Source organism: Macrobrachium rosenbergii, chromosome 6, assembly GCF_040412425.1.
Source record: "Macrobrachium rosenbergii isolate ZJJX-2024 chromosome 6, ASM4041242v1, whole genome shotgun sequence".
Lineage (NCBI taxonomy): Eukaryota > Metazoa > Arthropoda > Malacostraca > Decapoda > Palaemonidae > Macrobrachium > Macrobrachium rosenbergii.
Window position 1 is genome coordinate 49,061,660 of NC_089746.1, and position 17,465 is coordinate 49,079,124.

Sequence of the window (17,465 nt, forward strand, 5' to 3'; positions counted from 1 at the left end):
TTATTTTGAATTATTTAACGATTATTTGAAGGTTCTTGGATAAATGATATTAATAAATACAAATATATGCATATATATATATATATATATATATATATATATATATATATATATATATATATATATATATATATATATATATATGTGTGTGTGTGTGTGTGTGTGTGTGTGAGTGTGTATGTATATACATACTGCACATGCATATATATATATATATATATATATATATATATATATATATATATATATATATATATATATATATATATTGGTTAATATATTTCTCCTATTTCTACTGTACTGAAATTGCGCATTTCTTTCCTAGTTTTAAAACTAAAGCTATCGTTGTTTTTTAAAGCATTCAGATCAAGCACACACCAACTAATACTCATCATCACGCTCCATTCTTACATAACTGCCAGAATCAAAAGCTTCATTTCACATGGGTCCCACCAAGCAAATGAATCCCGGGAAGTCTTCGAGCTATACAAGGAAAATGAGATTGGTAATAATTGCTCCTAGGCATTCTAAGGGATTCCGTCATTCTTTGCCGTAATCCTGCCATAGAAAACTTCTACAGCAGAGTTTCCTTAGAATCTAATCTGGGAAAAAATTAGTTTTTTCATCGAGATGGTTATTCCACTCTTATTACAAGACTTACTACCCTCCTTTTAATTAAGTCTTGAAGGCCAAAAACCACTGTTTCTAGGAACCTTCTGAGTTATGACTATACCCCGAGACAAAATTTTAATCAGTTTTCTCCTAAGAAAGAACCCTTTTAAAAGCAAAACCGAAATATAAAGAGTTTCGTCAAAGGTTTAAAACATGGCCAATTATGTTAATACTCAAAACTTTGTAATAATATTTCGTAGGTGGCTAACTTTTGGGGAAAGGAGCAGGGGTAGCTAACAGAGAGAGAGAGAGAGAGAGAGAGAGAGAGAGAGAGAGATGGTTTCATATACTAAAGTAGATTCAACTTCAGTATTCAAACCACAGGTAACATTACAAAATGTTTTTGTTTGAAATATTTTAAATAAATTCTAAAGGTAATAAAATCTTCAGGGCTTTGAAACATTTATCTTTAGTAGTACTAGTAATAATATAATAATAATAATAATAATAATAATAATAATAATAATAATAATAATAATAATAATAATATCATTATAGAAGCAATTGGAAAAGAACAATATTAGTTACAGAAATGAAAGTAACAAGATGCTCACATAGAAACAATTATTATGATTATTTTTATCTCTAATAAGCATTAAGTATATATATATATATATATATATATATATATATATATATATATATATATATATATATATATATGTGTATATATATATATATATATATATATATATATATATATATATATATATATATATATATATATATATATATATATATATATATGCTATGGTTACTATCAAGGTATATCTATTATAAAAACAACATCACCTATTTTCTTAAAATATTTCAGTTGTTTGTAACTACAATAAAACATTCAATATGATAGGATAATAAAACAACTTCCGGGGCACCAAAAAGAAAACCACCCCCCAAAAAAATGAGAAGAGAAGAAAGGGCATTAATATTTAAGGAATAGCAATCATAAAAATATTGGAATTCATAATATTCGAAAAGAGTAAGTCGATACATTAACTTTGGTAAGGGACATTTACATACCAAGCATTCAATCAACGTGAAAATCCCATTTCATATTAAATAAGATGAATCTATTTTGTATCAGTGTCCCTTTTCAGAAAAAGGAGCTATGGAAACTCCTATCTATATATCGAAAGCTTGAAATATTCAGATATCACATTCCAGCCTTGTATACATTCTACTCATTGATTTGATAAACATCTACAAAATCATTTCGGGTAAACAGCAATCTTATTATTAAGATTATTTATCTTTATGGAACGGCCATTCTACGAACATTCATGTAATAGCAAAAGGTTGGGCTGAATTCGAGGAATAATTTCTTTTAGAGCAAAGTACGTATGTTATGAATAACAAAGGAGACCGGTATCGTATGCTCACTTGTTGGTATAACAGTTGACATATGTAAGCTACATAAGAAAACGCCTCAGGCAATCATATTTTATGGAATGGAACTTTCATTTTTATTCATGAGGGTTACGGATTGTACTTTAGCATTATAGGTGTATTATATATATATTTATATATATATATATATATATATATATATATATATATATATATATATATATATATATATATATATATATATATATATATATATATATATATATATATATATATATATATATATATATATATATATATATATATATATATCTGTATCACAGTAACTATAAAGTACATATATCACTAGTAAGAATAAATAACAATAAGTAAAACAGAAAAAACAAATGCACCAATTTTACTCTTATGAAAATATAAACACAATTGATATGCGAATTATAAATGCAATTAATAAAAATACAAATCCGTATCATCAGAATACCAACGAAGGCTTTTGGCAGTTTGTGTGTAGAGACATCTAAAACAGAAGTGACGTTCTGAAAACTCATAATTAAATAGAGAAAGCTCTACTTTACAGTAGCATGCTGTAAGCACCATTCCATGAAGTGGTAACATTGCCAGTTGTACGAGTATACAGTGATGATTAATTTGACATTGAACGGTATATTAAGATAAGGCAGTGGGTTGTAGATTGCTAATTCATCATCAATAATAGAGAGGGAGAGAGAAAACACTTTTTATTTCATTGTTATCTTCATTTCTACCACGACTACTTCTTCCAGACACTGGATATTTCGAAACAGAAATTCAATGTTCCTGAAATAAAAATGCTGTTGATTTGATTAAAAACCGATTATGTATATATAAATAAGAAGAGAGCCAATTATAATTTTTAAGCCATTCGTGAATCAAAGCACCTTTAAATATTGAAAAAATGGTTTATCCAATTTCGGCTTTAACGTACACAAATTTTGCTTTTCACTGTCTATCTGGATGTTTGATTGTTTCCACTTTCAACAGATGTCACTAGTACCTGTTGTTGCTTTGCGGTTCTTAGAAGTGTGGTCGAATTTTTTTTTTTCTTGTTTGCTACCAGCCAATCAGCCGCCGTTCTCTCATCCTTTGACTCAAAAGGACTTCGCCTTTGTTGATGGTTGAAGGATGTTTAAGGTATTTGCGAAAGAGGCGGTAAAGGTGTACTACTTAAATTTCTGTTAAGTTTCTTCACGCTTTGTGATATTAAGGCATACTGTGTTTTGGTGGTAAGGTTATAAACTGTGATAATTTTAACAAATGGCCTAGTGTTAAAAAGGTAAAATTTTACCGACTCCGGCTTCAGTAAATCTTAAGGTATATGTTATAAAATCTTGTCCTTGGCTGATGCAAGTGCGTCCATAAATAGCCATGGGCTTAGTTTGCAAGTCGACATCATCTAGTGTGCGAGTTAATAAACGGTCCATTACCAGCGTATTATGGAGGAGTTGACGAGTTGACAAGCTTCCGGTAATAGTTCTACATTGTGCGAGGAACTGAATAAAATTCTTCGGTAACTAAGAAGGTGAGGCGACTTTATGAAAACGTTATCAGGTGGGGATTTTATTACTGCATTAAACAAATGGGGAACCTGATATATTTAGATTTTGTCTGTCAGTGAAAACAAGTGATTATGACTAAGTGTAGATTCTCATATACTTTCGTTGAGGCATCCCATGAAGCATTCTCAGAAAGGCTGAAAACTGATTCATTCATTTTTCATCTGTATAGAGATTTATGTTAAGGAATTAATCACTCAGATTTGGTTCCGGTAATAAAATATAGCGTTGTATAAAACAGATGAAAGATCGTTGTCTGGTTAAGATACTGAAGTTTGTACTTAAGGTGCAAGGATGACTAAACTCGAAAGTTACCGATGCGTGTGGTTACTGGCTAAATTTGAGATTAGTTTTTGGCTAGCCTCATAAGGTTGCTGGTGTAATTTTAAGGATCATAATTGCTGGTGTTGTTCATTTAGATGAGGACGGTTTTGAGTAGGATCTTGGAGTTGCTAGAGATTTTCTTCTTGGACCGTTAAGGTGTAGTTTTTTGCTTTGCCCAGTACTCGCAGGTAGTTGGTGCGATTTTTGCCTAGGCCTGTTAGGTCGTCATTGCGGTCTTTGGTTCTGACTTGAAGGCTGCTGGAGGTATTCTTTATTAGGCTCCTAAGCCTCCTAGTGCTGTTGTCAGCTAAATACGTGTTTCTGGAAAGTACTTAGTTGTCTGGTGATATTTTTAGCTAGGCTCTTTAAGGTTATTGTCAGTTTTGGAGAAGCTTTTAAAAAGGTGCCCAGTAGTTTTTTGCTTCGATCTTAAAGCTGCTTGTTTTTTCTTGTACTTTTTTTGTGTGGTTTTACCTTGGCTTGTAAGGTAGCTGTTGTGGTCTTTTTGAAAGGCTATTATGGATGGTGTAGTGTTAAGGTCTTAAGGTAGCTGGTGTGGCTTTAGGTTAGAATTTCGAATTTGTAGTTAAAATGAAGATTGTTGGTGTAATTTTAGCTGGTCTCTTATGGTTACTGGTTTAGGTTCTTCTAAGCTGGTTCTGGGTAGTTTTCTTTATTTTTTTTTTTTTGCTTAGGTCTTAAGGCCGCTTGTTTTTAGTAAAGCTCTTAGTTATTTTGGTCTTTATCCAGTCTTTAAGATTGTGGGTTCTGGCTAACTTTAGGCTACTTTAGGTTGTTGGTGTGGTTTTCTGACAGGATTTTAGCGGTTGGTGTGGTTTTTCACAATGGTTTTCAGGTAGTTGGTGTGTTTATCTAACTAGGCTCTGAAGGTAGCTAATGTGGCTTTAGGCTAGGATCTTAGGATTCCTGGTGAGATTTTCGTCTAGGCAGCTGGTGGCTGTTCTGTGTGGATGTCTGCTTCTGCCAGAGATTTATCTCTGTTAGACTGGTCTGGTGGTAGGTTTCTGTTTCCAAACATTAGCAGTTATGATTTGGATCGTCGATGGATGGTCTCTTGTTTGTCAGTTTTTCACAAGTTTTAATTTTAGAGATCTTTCGCATTCACAATTGATCCCTGATCCCCTTTTCCCGCCGAGGGTAACCAGATTCGCAGAAAAGCAGCAACAATATGCAGTGAATGTGTCTCGCTGTCGAACTTGTCAGTTCCAGAGGTCCTTTATTCCTCACACCGTTGGACTGTGGAATAGCCTCCCAGAGGATGTCGTGCAATAGGAACTTCTGAAGTTCAAGCAAAGATGCAATGCATTACTACCCTAATACAATTCAACTTGTATTTTAATATTCTGTTTACAATTTTATTTATCATTTTCTATTTCTTAATTTATCTGTTTTTCTAACAACTGATTTCCTCCTCTTGTATTCCCCATTAACCTCTATTACTGGTTTCGAATGAACACACATTCTTTGGAAGCTTTTATTTCAAGTCAATGATTCCTGTGGGCTTGTTCCATATGAAAAGGGCTCCTCATCTAAATAATGATGATGATGATGATGTTTGAAATTGTAAAATTCACTTGATCCAGACGAGTAATAAGTGATCTTGTTATTGTTAAACTAAATCTCGTCCTGTGTCACTCTGGAGCAATAGGTAATGTAAATCAGTCTTTAAAATCAAACTAATAAGAGGGAGAGAGCTTTTGTCTTGAATGAATTGCAGGTTATTTATTGTAAATGAGATTAGGAATGCTAAAAAATCAAATGAGCAAATGTCATTAAGAGCTGTTGGAAATTACGAGGAGAATCTATCAGAGAAACTGTGAGATCTCGTTTGTTTAACTGAATGTTCGCAATATAAATGAAAATTTCAGGCCTGATGCTATTGAAATGGTCTTGGTACATAATGGTGTTTTATAATGTAACATCAGAAGTAAGTTTTAGGTTTTCTGATTTTGTTGATGTGTTTTCTTAATTCTAATATTGATAAATTTTTGGAGCTAAGTATGATTCAAAGTACTGATCTAATAATTTTCCTCTAGGTACCTGTTTCACTGGAAGAAACCTGGTGACAATGATCTTCCCACAACATTGAGGCACTTTTTCCCCCTGCTACAGGCTAAAGAGCTCAACACTGGAGGGTGTTTGATAGTTTATGAAGCAGCAGTATGGACTGTAGGTAAAATAGTTTTGTTGTGAGAGACAGTTTGCATCAGTTACGGGTTTACTTGAACAAGTGGATTTAGAGTCATCTTAAGACGAAAAATTCTGCTACCGAATACTTTTAAATCAGATTTTTGCGCTGTCAGTTATAATGTAGTAATAATGAGTATTAATGCACTAATAATGGTTGCTGACTTGTTTGAATAAATTAAAGCAGGTCTCATGAAGATACCCCTGACTAAGTAGGCTTTGCTTATCCCATTCATATATTTTAAATTCGTTTAGTTTTTGTAGTCAACGAACTGAGCTTGGGTAAGAAATGACATTTCTGACTAGCTTTTCTACCGGCAAGGTTAGTGGTTTGGAAGGATACTGATTCAAAACAGTTTTAGGGTGCAACTGGGTAAATAACTTAGCTGTTTTCTGAAATACTTTCCATAAATCATCCGATGGATGTCTTTGTTTTCAGATTGTTAGATCTTCTGTTTGTGGGCTTTGTAGAACGTTAATACTCGTGAATAGGCATTTTATTCTAGGAAGCTACTCCAAAATGAATTTCACTCTTTATCTTGTCTTAATGTCCATACACCCAACGGTACAATACTTCAGTGCAATTAACATTCCTTAAAGTGGCTGGGTATTGCAATTATGATATAAAGTTAATATGAGTCCATAGGTAAACCCTATTTAAAAATTCTTATATAAAGATCTAATTTGGTTTCTTAAAATAAGCTTCATTTTGCTTGTTCCATATTATGGCTAGAGATAGCATTCGTGTAATTTTTTGTACCCTGCTTTCATTCTCATTTTCAGAATTAAATTTATTTTTTACTCTGGTTTGATTTCAGTTTATTTTTTTTATGGCCATAAATTACTTTGTCCAATATTATTGACAACCTTTCATTCACTTCTTAATTAGGCTGAGTGTCACGACTGGTATTTTCTAAGTTGCAATGGTTTTCCGTTCCTCAGTATTTGATTTCTTTCAGGGTGTCTTCTTTGTCACATTTCCTGCTGTTTTGGAAACAAATTTACACTATTAGTCATATTGCCCTGTACAGCTTCGCTGGGATTTTCATGGTTAGTAAAATCTTTTAATTTCACAGTACAAAATCGCACCAGGAAGTTGTCCCGGCATGCCATGTTGATGGGTGAGTGATTTTGAAATATGGGGAAAATCACATAAACAGTTTTCCGTTTTTTTTTTTTAGATTTTCCACCTATTGACTGAACAAGAGTAGGAATATATCAAGAATGAGGTCTTATTACTGCTAACAACAGTATTGTGTATGATACTGAAAGGGTGTAATTTTTAAGAATATTGTAGGATGTACTTAAAATATTTATTACTTTATATACTATATTTTTTAATTTCTCGTATCCAACGAATGTATGGTGCTTTGATTAGGGCACATTTATTATCATGTTGATTATTTAGTACAGTATTTCTAAAATCATCAGCAATTCCACCACTTACTGTTCTATGCGCTCGAGAGGTTCAGAACTTGTAATAAAAAATGTTTTTAGTAAAAAAGACAGCATTGTTTTACAAATCCATTTTACTTTAAATGTGGACCAATAAGAACTAGTCTAAGTCCGAGTTTTTAATCCGGGGTTTGATGTCCCTGACTTTATTTATCGTCGTAACATCCCACAAGCGCAAGGTATGGCTGTATACTCTAAGTCTGGACGACCTATTTATCTTCAGGAAAATTTTTTGTGTATTTGCTATGAAGTTCTTTGTTTTAAAATTTTGAGTAAATTCTACAATGTTTATGTATTTGCTGTTTACCATAATCCAAATACCGACGATTCTGTATATGACTGTCTTTTGGAAAGGATTAGTATGGCTCAGTCACAGGATTCAAGAGTTTCATTCGTTATTTGTGGAGACCGTAATGCAAAGCACAGTGAATGGCAAAATTCAAATTCCACAGATCAACATGGCCGGTCTGCTCTTGAATTGTGTATCCTCCGATTTTGTCCAGCTAATTGAGGAAACCACGCACATATCTCGTAATAGATTAGACCGCATATTCAGATATTCGAGCTGCTGTGAAGTCCAAGATCTGTGAATATACAGTGTATAGGTACTTCTGATCATTGCGCCATTGAGATGGACATATCTGTCAATCAGTATATTCCAAATTCCATTACTGGAAAAATGGTCTCGTTGAAATCTAGAGCCCAATTGCGATTGCATTATTGATGCTTGTCAGGCACTTAATATTTCAGATGCTACATTAGATCCTGATCACAAAGTTAAATGAAATGCTGATGGCTATTTTAATATGTCCATAGATAGATCATCAAATTTAGGACAAGTGACCAGCCATGTTTTGATGATACATGTAGATGAACCTACCATGACTGACAAACCAAATTCAACGCATGGAGACGAAATCGTCCAAATGAAAATTGCACCATTTTTGTTGAGTCTCAGAGTGCTACAAATAGAACTTGATGAGGAAACTTGAAGGAATTACTCAGCCTCATCTTTGGTTGACCAAATTGGCATCATCTATCTTTGGGTCATGCTCGTCTTCCATTCCACCACTACTAACAGATAATGGTAGATTGGATACTGGCCCTAGGGAAAAGGCTGAACTGCTTCATCAAGCCTTTGAAGCTAAGCAATCAGCTGAGGAGTCCCTCTCCCTGATACTTTTCATCCTGAACCTCTTACAAAAATTTCCATTTCGCTCCAGGGATGTTAAGAAAATTCTAGATAATCTTCATAGCTGGGGTGGAGAAGACCCTGATGGTTTCTTCCCTTTGTTTTTGGAAAAACTTTTAGCGTGTTTTCCCCCAAGTTTAGCAGGTTCTATAGATTTTTGTGTTGACATAATATCTTTGCTGATGAGGCAACAGTGCCTGTTCCCAAGAGTGGCATATCTGCAGACTGCAGTGACCACAGGCCAATCTCTATTCTCTCTGTGCTCTCCAAATTTGCTGAAAAACTTATTTAAGTATGTTGAATCTAAAGGATTGTTAGTAAATATGCACATAGGAAGCAGCTAGGTACCTGCGATGCTCTTTTAGACTTGACATGCCATTTGCAAGGGAACCTTGATGAGGGTTTTGAGTGCAGAGTAATTCAGATAGATTTTAGTGCTGCTTTCGATTTAGTAAATCACAAGGCACAAATAAACTTCAGAATCTTGGAGTGGGTGGATATGTTTTAGGATTGCTTCAAGGTTGCCTTACAAGTAGGCAGCAGCGAGTTGCTGTGGACAGGATCTTTAGTGAACCAAGATCTATTGTGTCTGGAGTTCCACAGGGCAGTGTTCTTGGTCCACTGTTATTTTTAGTGCATACAAGTGACATGGTTGTTGGCCTGGATAACGAGATTCAATATGCCAGTGATGCAGGTGTAGTATAGTCTACACTTTTAAGAAATGAAGCTGCCCTCAGCCTCAATCGGGACATGGACTGGATCAGGAAATGGAGTAGTCGTTGGGGTATGAGGCTGAACTCCAATAAAACGAAAACACTATTGATTAGCAGATCTCGTACAGATTTCCCACCCCGTCCTCCCCTTCAGGTGGATGGAACTTTGCTGAACGAGTCTGAAGCTATAGCTATTCTAGGTGGAACCTTTGACTCACATCTAACTTTTGAGAAACATCTAATGAAAGTTTCTGCAAATGCCGCACGAAAGTTTAGTATTGTTCGAAAGGCCTCATATATTTATAACAGTGATGAAATCAGTGCAACCTGTTTTAGGTAATTTGTACTCCCTTTACTAGAATACTGTTCTCCGGTGTGGATGTCTGCTTCTACCAGAGATTTATCTTTCTTAGATATTGATTCGTGGTGGCAGGTTTCTGTTTCCTAATAATAGCAGTTATGACTTGGACCATCGATGGATGGTCTCTTGTTTGTCACTCTTTCATAAGTTGTATTTCAACAGAGATCTTTCACATTCACAATTGATCCCTGATACCCTTTATCAGGCGAGAGCAACCAGATTCCCTGAACAACAGCACCAATATGCAGTAAATAAGCCTCGCTGTCGAATCTCTCAGTTCCAGAGGTCATGTATTCCTTACACTGTTGGATTGTGGAACAGCCTCCCAGAGGATTCCGTGCAATTGGAACTTCAGAAGTTCAAGCGAAGGTGCAATGCATTACTACCTAATACTATTCTCCTTGCATTTCAATAAATTTTTTATCTATTGATTATTTTTTTCTTTTAAATAAGTATCTCCTTTCTTCCAAATGAACATTATTCTTTGGAAACTTTAATTTCTAGTCAATGGTTTCCGTGGTCTTGTTCCATATGAATAGGTTTCATCTTCACAATTATAATAATAATAATAGCTGGGCTCTTGTGGTTACTGGCCTAGGTCTGGCTAGATTTCTTGGGGGTAGATTTACTATGGTCTTAAGACTGCTTTTCGTGTGTAGCAAAGTTATATGTATTTAGGTTGTTTTTCAGTCAGTTTCTATAAGGTTGTGCTTTTTGGTTTACAACTCTTAACTATACTGGTGTGTTTTTAGGGAAGCACTTAGGGTAGCTGGTGTGGTTTTTTGACATGGTTCATAATGTTGCTGATATGGTTTTGGCAAAGAGCTTGAGTTTGCTGATGTGGTTTTTAGCTAAGAGCTCAAGGTTGCCGGTGTGGTTTTTTTTAAGCCTCATTTGCTTTTGTGATTTTTGGCTAGGGTTTCCAGGTTTCTGGTGTGTGTTTTGGCTATTCTCTTAAGGTTACTTGTACGAGTTTTGGCTTTTATCTTTAGGTTGCTGGTATTGTTCTTGAGTAGGATCTTAAGGTTTTTGGTATGGTTTCTTACTACTGTATTCAGGAAGCTAGTGTCTTTCTGGCTAGGCTCTTAAGGTTCCTAATGTGGTTTTGGGCTATTATCGTACAGTTGCTAATGAGATTTTTTTTGGCTAGGCAGTTGGTGACTACTACTGTTCTTTCGTGGTTCTTTAAGCTGTCTTTAAGGTTTGACTGCTGCAGCTTTTATTGGTTTCTAACTTTACCAAAGTATGTCTAGTTTTTCAGTCAGCTATGAAGCAAGGCCCTGATAATACTAATTTGGCTGTAAAACCAAGAACTGTCATATTTACTGAGTTTGTAACCTTCAGTTATGAAAAAAAGACTAATTAATGACCTTGTCATGTGATATTTCAGTGCTTACACAGTAAGTACATTTTGACAGTTATGTGCCAGAAGAAGTAAAACAGTTCTTGATAGGTAACTGTTTTTAGGCTTGCAACTGTTTTTAGGCTTGAAGTTTCTGTTATCTTTGTGGTAATAAGTAAACAGCTACTTCAGTTCAAGAGGCTACTTTTCAGTTCTCTTGTCCAAACTCTGGTGTATTGTATTAATAAAAATCTAGTAGCCTTCAGTTTCAGCTGATGTTTGATTTTGATTGATAAGACTTTAAATTTTTTGTAGTTCAGTTTGACTAACATTAGACAAGTTTTTGCTAAGAGAATCGCTTTCATTAGTTGTAATTTACATAAATTACCGAAGCATGATGATCACTGCGTTTCCATAAAGAAGAGGGTTATGAAATTAGGTGTATAAACATTGAGCGGACACTGACCCTCTTAAGTTCAACTTAATACCAGTGTCTTACAGTATTGTATAAAAAACCATAAAATACAGCTCTGATTTATTCATGACACTATGAAAGTGTTATTTATGGCTTTAGGCAGGTTTTCGTATTTGTGTACCGTTTCAGGTCCTTAAACGTTCACGTGTAATTCATATAAAATATTAAAGTATTATCATACATATTACCAAGCATAAAAGATATACACGAAATGCGGGAGTGGTTGGATTCGTTGATTTTGGACATGACACACTGCAAATATAACTGAGTAATAAAGCCCCAGATTTTTATTTTATTTTTGAATGACATAAATATGAATTGTTTTTCGTGGCTTTGAACTTTCTGCTTCGTTTCCAGAATAGTTTTTCTTTTTATTCGTATAGAGGTTATGAAGGGAACCGTGCGCTGAATACTTTTGGTGCTTTCTGGTCCACAATATTGAAGTTTTTAAATGTTATTACCATAATAGCCTTAGTTTATTACTGAAGATATTCACTATGATGTAGTTATAAATAATCATGGTCTTAGTACAAGATAGCTTATGAAATACTTCTGTATTCGGTTTATTTGTTTAAGACTGAATATTCTGCTGTCACTTTAGTACTGAACGATGCTTCTTTGAAACACAAAAAAATTAAATTATCCAACAGTTATGGTTGAAGGTGAGTCAAAATAGCTTCATGATAAATATTGAGAAATTAACTTTAATCTTTTACAATTGAGTATAAAGGGAATTTTTCACTTCACACCACTTGATTGTACTGTACAATTTTTTTTTTTACTTGCAGTCTGGAAATGAGGGTGGTTTTGAGACTGCAAACACACTAGAATCCAATGTACTCCGATGTTATGCTATTTCTTAAGTAAATATAAGCGTGCAGATTGTGAAATATTAATCATAAACATTTGGCGAAGTAAATTAGTCAAACGTTTTAAGTAAATTCTGAGTGTTCCATAGCATAGAATTTACTTGATCGAGAGCATTAAGAAGTGATCCTGTTAAGCTAAGTATTATCATTCTCGGTTTGGAGGGCAAAATCTTGAAAACCCACCTCAAATATTCAACGTGTAACAGAATATAGTTTAAGCGTTTGGTCTTGAATGAATTGCAGGTTATGTACTGTGTAAGTATTAGAGATTAGGAATGCTGGAAAACCAAATGTCATTTAAACCTGATGTAAATTACGAGGCGAGTCTACCGATGAAACTGTGAGAGATCATTTATTTAACATGGTTCACAATATAAATGAAATGTATTCTTTTTCAGGCCAGAAGTTGTTGAAATCAAGTCAAGATACATATTGTAGTTTTAGAATTTAACTTGAAATAGGTGATTATTAGATTAAATTGCAAGTTTTAAGGCATCTTAATTTGTTTTTCCTGATTATAATTTTCAAATTTCTTTGTGCTAAGTATAATTCGGAAGTACTGAATGTAAGACCTAATAATTTCCTGCCTGATTTCTTTTCCGTTGAAGAAAACCTGGAGATAATCATCGGTCTATTGCGTTATGAGACATTTCCTTCCTCCGACTGCAAGCTTAAACGCTCAACTTTTGTTGGTGTTTTCAGTGATAAAGTTTGAGGCAACAAAGTGGAATGTAAGTAAAATGTCTGTATTATATATGTAAGAAACAGTTTGCAATGTTTAAGATGTAGCTTGAGCTTCAAGAAGATTTAGTTATCTTACGATATAAATTTCCTCCAATTCAGTTTTCATGTTCCAATAAATTAAAGCAGACCTCATGAAGATATGCCTGATTATGAAGGCTTTTCATCCCATTCATATACCTTCAAATTTTGCGTGTTTGTACACTCAAACTAAACTTGGGTACGAAGTCTCAAATTACTGGGTACGAATCTCATTACGGTACGACATTGCAAATTCCGAGTCACATTCTTAATCAGTTTTTCTATTGGCAAAGTTGCTGATTTCGAAGTTAACTGGTTTAATACTTAAAGTGCACCTGAGTAAACAGCTCAGTGGTTTTCTGAATAATTTCCATTAATCACCAGATGAATGTGTTTGGTTTCAGATTGTTAGATCTTTTGTTTGCGGGCCTGTGGGACGTTGACCAATGTGCATTTTATTGAGCTTTTATTCTGGAAAGTTAGTTGTTGTAAAATTCACTTTCTCATGACTGTTCCTAATAGACTGAATTGAAATGCCACTAAAAAGCTGGGTACCTCAGATTGATGTAAAGTAAATATGAGCCCATAAGGCAATTCCATAAAGAAACTATTCAGTGTCATGTAGAGTTTTCATTCGGCTTCGTAATTGACGGGCATCGTTTTGCTTGTCTTATTTTGTTCATTGAGACAGCATTGTAATTTTTGTACCACGCTTTCATTCCTTCTTTGATAAGTCTACACTGTTAACGTTTTTAAGTTTAAATCTATTTGATTACCATTTAGTTGCTTTCAGCTTTTTGTGATAATCTCAGGGCCATAAATTTCATTCTGTCCAGTATTTGTGACTAACTTTCAAACCCTTTCTAATTAGGCCGAGTGTCATGATTGGGTGTTTCACAGTTTTTTTTTTTTTTTTTTTTTTTGCCCCTCAGCATTTGATTTCCACTTGGTCATCCTTGTTCTGGGATTTTTTTTCTTGCGTTTTACTTATGGTATAGTGGCTCTTTGATGGTATAGCGTTTGTCATCAGTTTCGTATTTCTTGGTGTTTTGCAACTGTTATTCATATTGGCCTGTAAAACAATTTTGCTACGGCAATGCCAAATCACGCCAGGGAGTTGGCCTGATATGTCATGTTGATGGGTGAATGATTTTGGAATGTTGACAAATTCACCATAAAAGCGTTTTGTTCAGTTTTTGCATTTTTGTTGGAATAACAAAACAGCTACACTTCACAAGTAAAAGTTCATGTAAATTATGTCTTTTAAGTGGGATTTTCCATCTATTAACTATAACATGGTATGTCTTTTTTAGTGAGATTTTCCATTTATTGACTAAAATTATTTTTTCACTTAAATTTTACAATTAGTCTTTAGTGTTTAGGTATGAAATTAAATTATACGAGTATTCCTGAACGTGTTTTATTTGTAAAAGTACAAAACTGTTGGACAAATATTACACTCTAATATTTGAATTAATTATATTTTGAGATGACATGGATTTTTTTATTATTGATTTTTTTTGCGGAAGGTAATTTTTTCCTTCGTGTCATTTCAAACAGTGAAATAATATAAGTGCTATTGAACACGGTTATTTGGCCTCGAAATCCGCTAACATAGCGTTAACGTGAGTAAATGGTAAACTTTTTCTAATTCTGTTAAGAATTCAGTTAAGAATTCAGTAATTCCTATTGAATACCAAATATTTGCATCGATTCTGGAATCACAGCAACTGCAAATTAACACTATTATTATGCTTAGTGCTGATAAATTTCATTTCTTTCAGATCGACGAATAATCAGGATGATACAACGTCAGCTGTAAAAAAAACCCGCAAAATATTCACACCTTGACTGCCATGAACACACTACCATGAAGACTACCATACCATGAACAATAATTGAGGCAAGGCAGAGAGAAACACTGACCGATACCATGTAGGCGAATGACAGTGAGTGGTAAAACACGAGCTGTGATTAAAGAATATGAAGAATGTGGCAGAAAACAACACCTGAGGGCACATCGTAGAGAGAGATGCATAGAAGCAGGAATGCTGACGAGATCAGCCATGATCAGAGCAGCCACACTTAATAAGGGGTACCGTAGAAAAAGCCTTATTGCAGAAAAGCAGCACTTGGGGAGCCGTTTGGACGATGAGCTGCAATAAAGTAGCTGAGGCCCCTCAGGAGAAGCTATCTCCTGTATAAATAGGTAATCGTGATGACCAACCAGGCAGAGGAATAGAGGTGCAGTGGAAGCGTAGTAAGAAATACACAGTGAAAGCAGCAACCACGCAAGAGAAACTGTTTCGGGCACCGCATTACGTAGACGAAAAGGGAGATCACAGAAATGGTGTTTATTTTTTGGTGCCATCGTCCAGAGTTAAAAAATAATAAAAATGCCCCCTTTTTTTAAATGGTTTCTAAATGGCAAAAAAAAAAAAAATCGTATCTGTATTTTTTCTTACCATAAAAACTCTTTACTATGCATGTCAAATTTAACTAATAAAGAAAGTCATTCACTGCTGTATTTATTCACCCAATGAGAATAATAGATTCGTTTTCATATATCCACAAACTCTTTGGAATAATACTTTCGGTTTTCAAATAATTCTTCAAATTATAAAATCGTTGCTCATGAAATAGTTTATGGAAAGTTAAATTAAATTTGGCTTTTAATTTGTGTTCTTTTACATAGTGAAACTGTTTTACCAGAGCTTCATATATTTACCATTTATATTTATAAATCTGAATATTAATAAAATTGAATTCATATTTGAAATTACTATTGAGGTTAAATTTTTAACTTTTGTCATATATTCAGCTTATAAATATTAAAGCATTCAAATTTAAATGAAGAATAAAAAAATATTGAAATTGAGAATGTTTATACATTTCAATGTATTCACAAGTTTGAATATTTTCTTAAAATATTTGGAGTAAAGTATTAAAGACATTTTATTCATGAATTTGGATTTATTCATATCTGAAAAATATTTGGAGTTACTGAAACTTTATTAATGAATTCGAATGTATTAATATAAAATTCAAAGTAATAAAATCGAATTTATTCTTTTGAAAAGAATTTGGAGTACATTTTAAAATGTCATGACACTGGTTTTATTCATGAATATTTTCATAAAATCAATACAAAAAATGGAGACAGGTATTGAAAAACGTTATTAATGTATTAATAAATTTGAATATATTAGTAAAAAACTTACTCCTATTAGATTGAGCAGCAGAGGTTTCTAAAAAAAGGATTTATTCATAAATTTGAATTTAAAACATTTGAATGTTATATTTTCAGTAAAAAAATAATTGGAGAGTATTCATAAATTTGAATGTAGTAATAAATTTGAATTTATCTCTTTAATAAATCTTGAGTAGCAGAGGGTTTTTAAAACAAATATTCGTATGTTCGGATTTATTCATAAATTTGAATTTATCTAAATTTGAATATATTATTTTTAAAACAAATATTGGAGAGTAATGTTCGGATTTATTCATAAATTTAAATATAAAAAAAGTTAATTTTAAATTTTCAGTTTTAAAAAATATTTGGAGAGTAATCAAATTTAATAATATTTGAATTAATAAATTCGGATTTATTATTTCATTTGAATGTTAATTATTTTCAGTTGAAAAATATTTGAAGAGTATTCATAAATTTGAGTGCATTAATAAATTTGAGAGTATTAGTAAAACTGAATTTATTCCTATTTTAAAGATTGAGTAGCAGAGGGTTTTTCAACAAAAATATTCTAAGTTCGGATTTATTCATAAATTTGATTTTATAATACATTTGAATGTATTAATAAATTCGGATTTATTACTACGTTTGAATGTTATTTTCAGTGGAAATATATTTGGAGAGAGTTCATAAATTTGAATGTATTAATAAATTTGAATGTATTAATAAATTCGAATTTATCCCTATTTTAAAGCCTGAGTAGTAGAGGTGAAAACAAATATTCGGATTTGTTCATAAATTTGAATTTATTAATACATTTGAATGTATTAATAAAATCGGATTTCATAAATTTGAATGTCAAATTTTCAGAAAAATATTCGGTGAGCATTTAAGTTCCGTTTTATCCATCAATTTGAATGTATTAATAAATTTGAATTTATCCGTATTTCAAAGCTTGAGTAG

The 17,465-nt window shown here is 33.0% G+C and overlaps 1 long non-coding RNA gene across 2 annotated transcripts; it reads left to right on the forward strand.

The window, feature by feature from the left end:
• The first annotated feature begins 3,048 nt into the window (after positions 1-3,048).
• Positions 3,049-15,770, forward strand: LOC136839529 (uncharacterized). 2 transcript variants are annotated; one of them, XR_010853367.1, is made up of 5 exons: positions 3,049-3,577; positions 5,993-6,125; positions 7,103-7,193; positions 13,159-13,281; positions 15,097-15,770. It is a non-coding gene; the product is annotated as an uncharacterized lncRNA (long non-coding RNA). The 2 variants fall into 2 exon arrangements; XR_010853366.1 differs by lacking the exon at positions 13,159-13,281 and having other exon boundaries at positions 3,068-3,577; positions 15,097-15,768.
• The last annotated feature ends 1,695 nt before the right edge of the window (positions 15,771-17,465 follow it).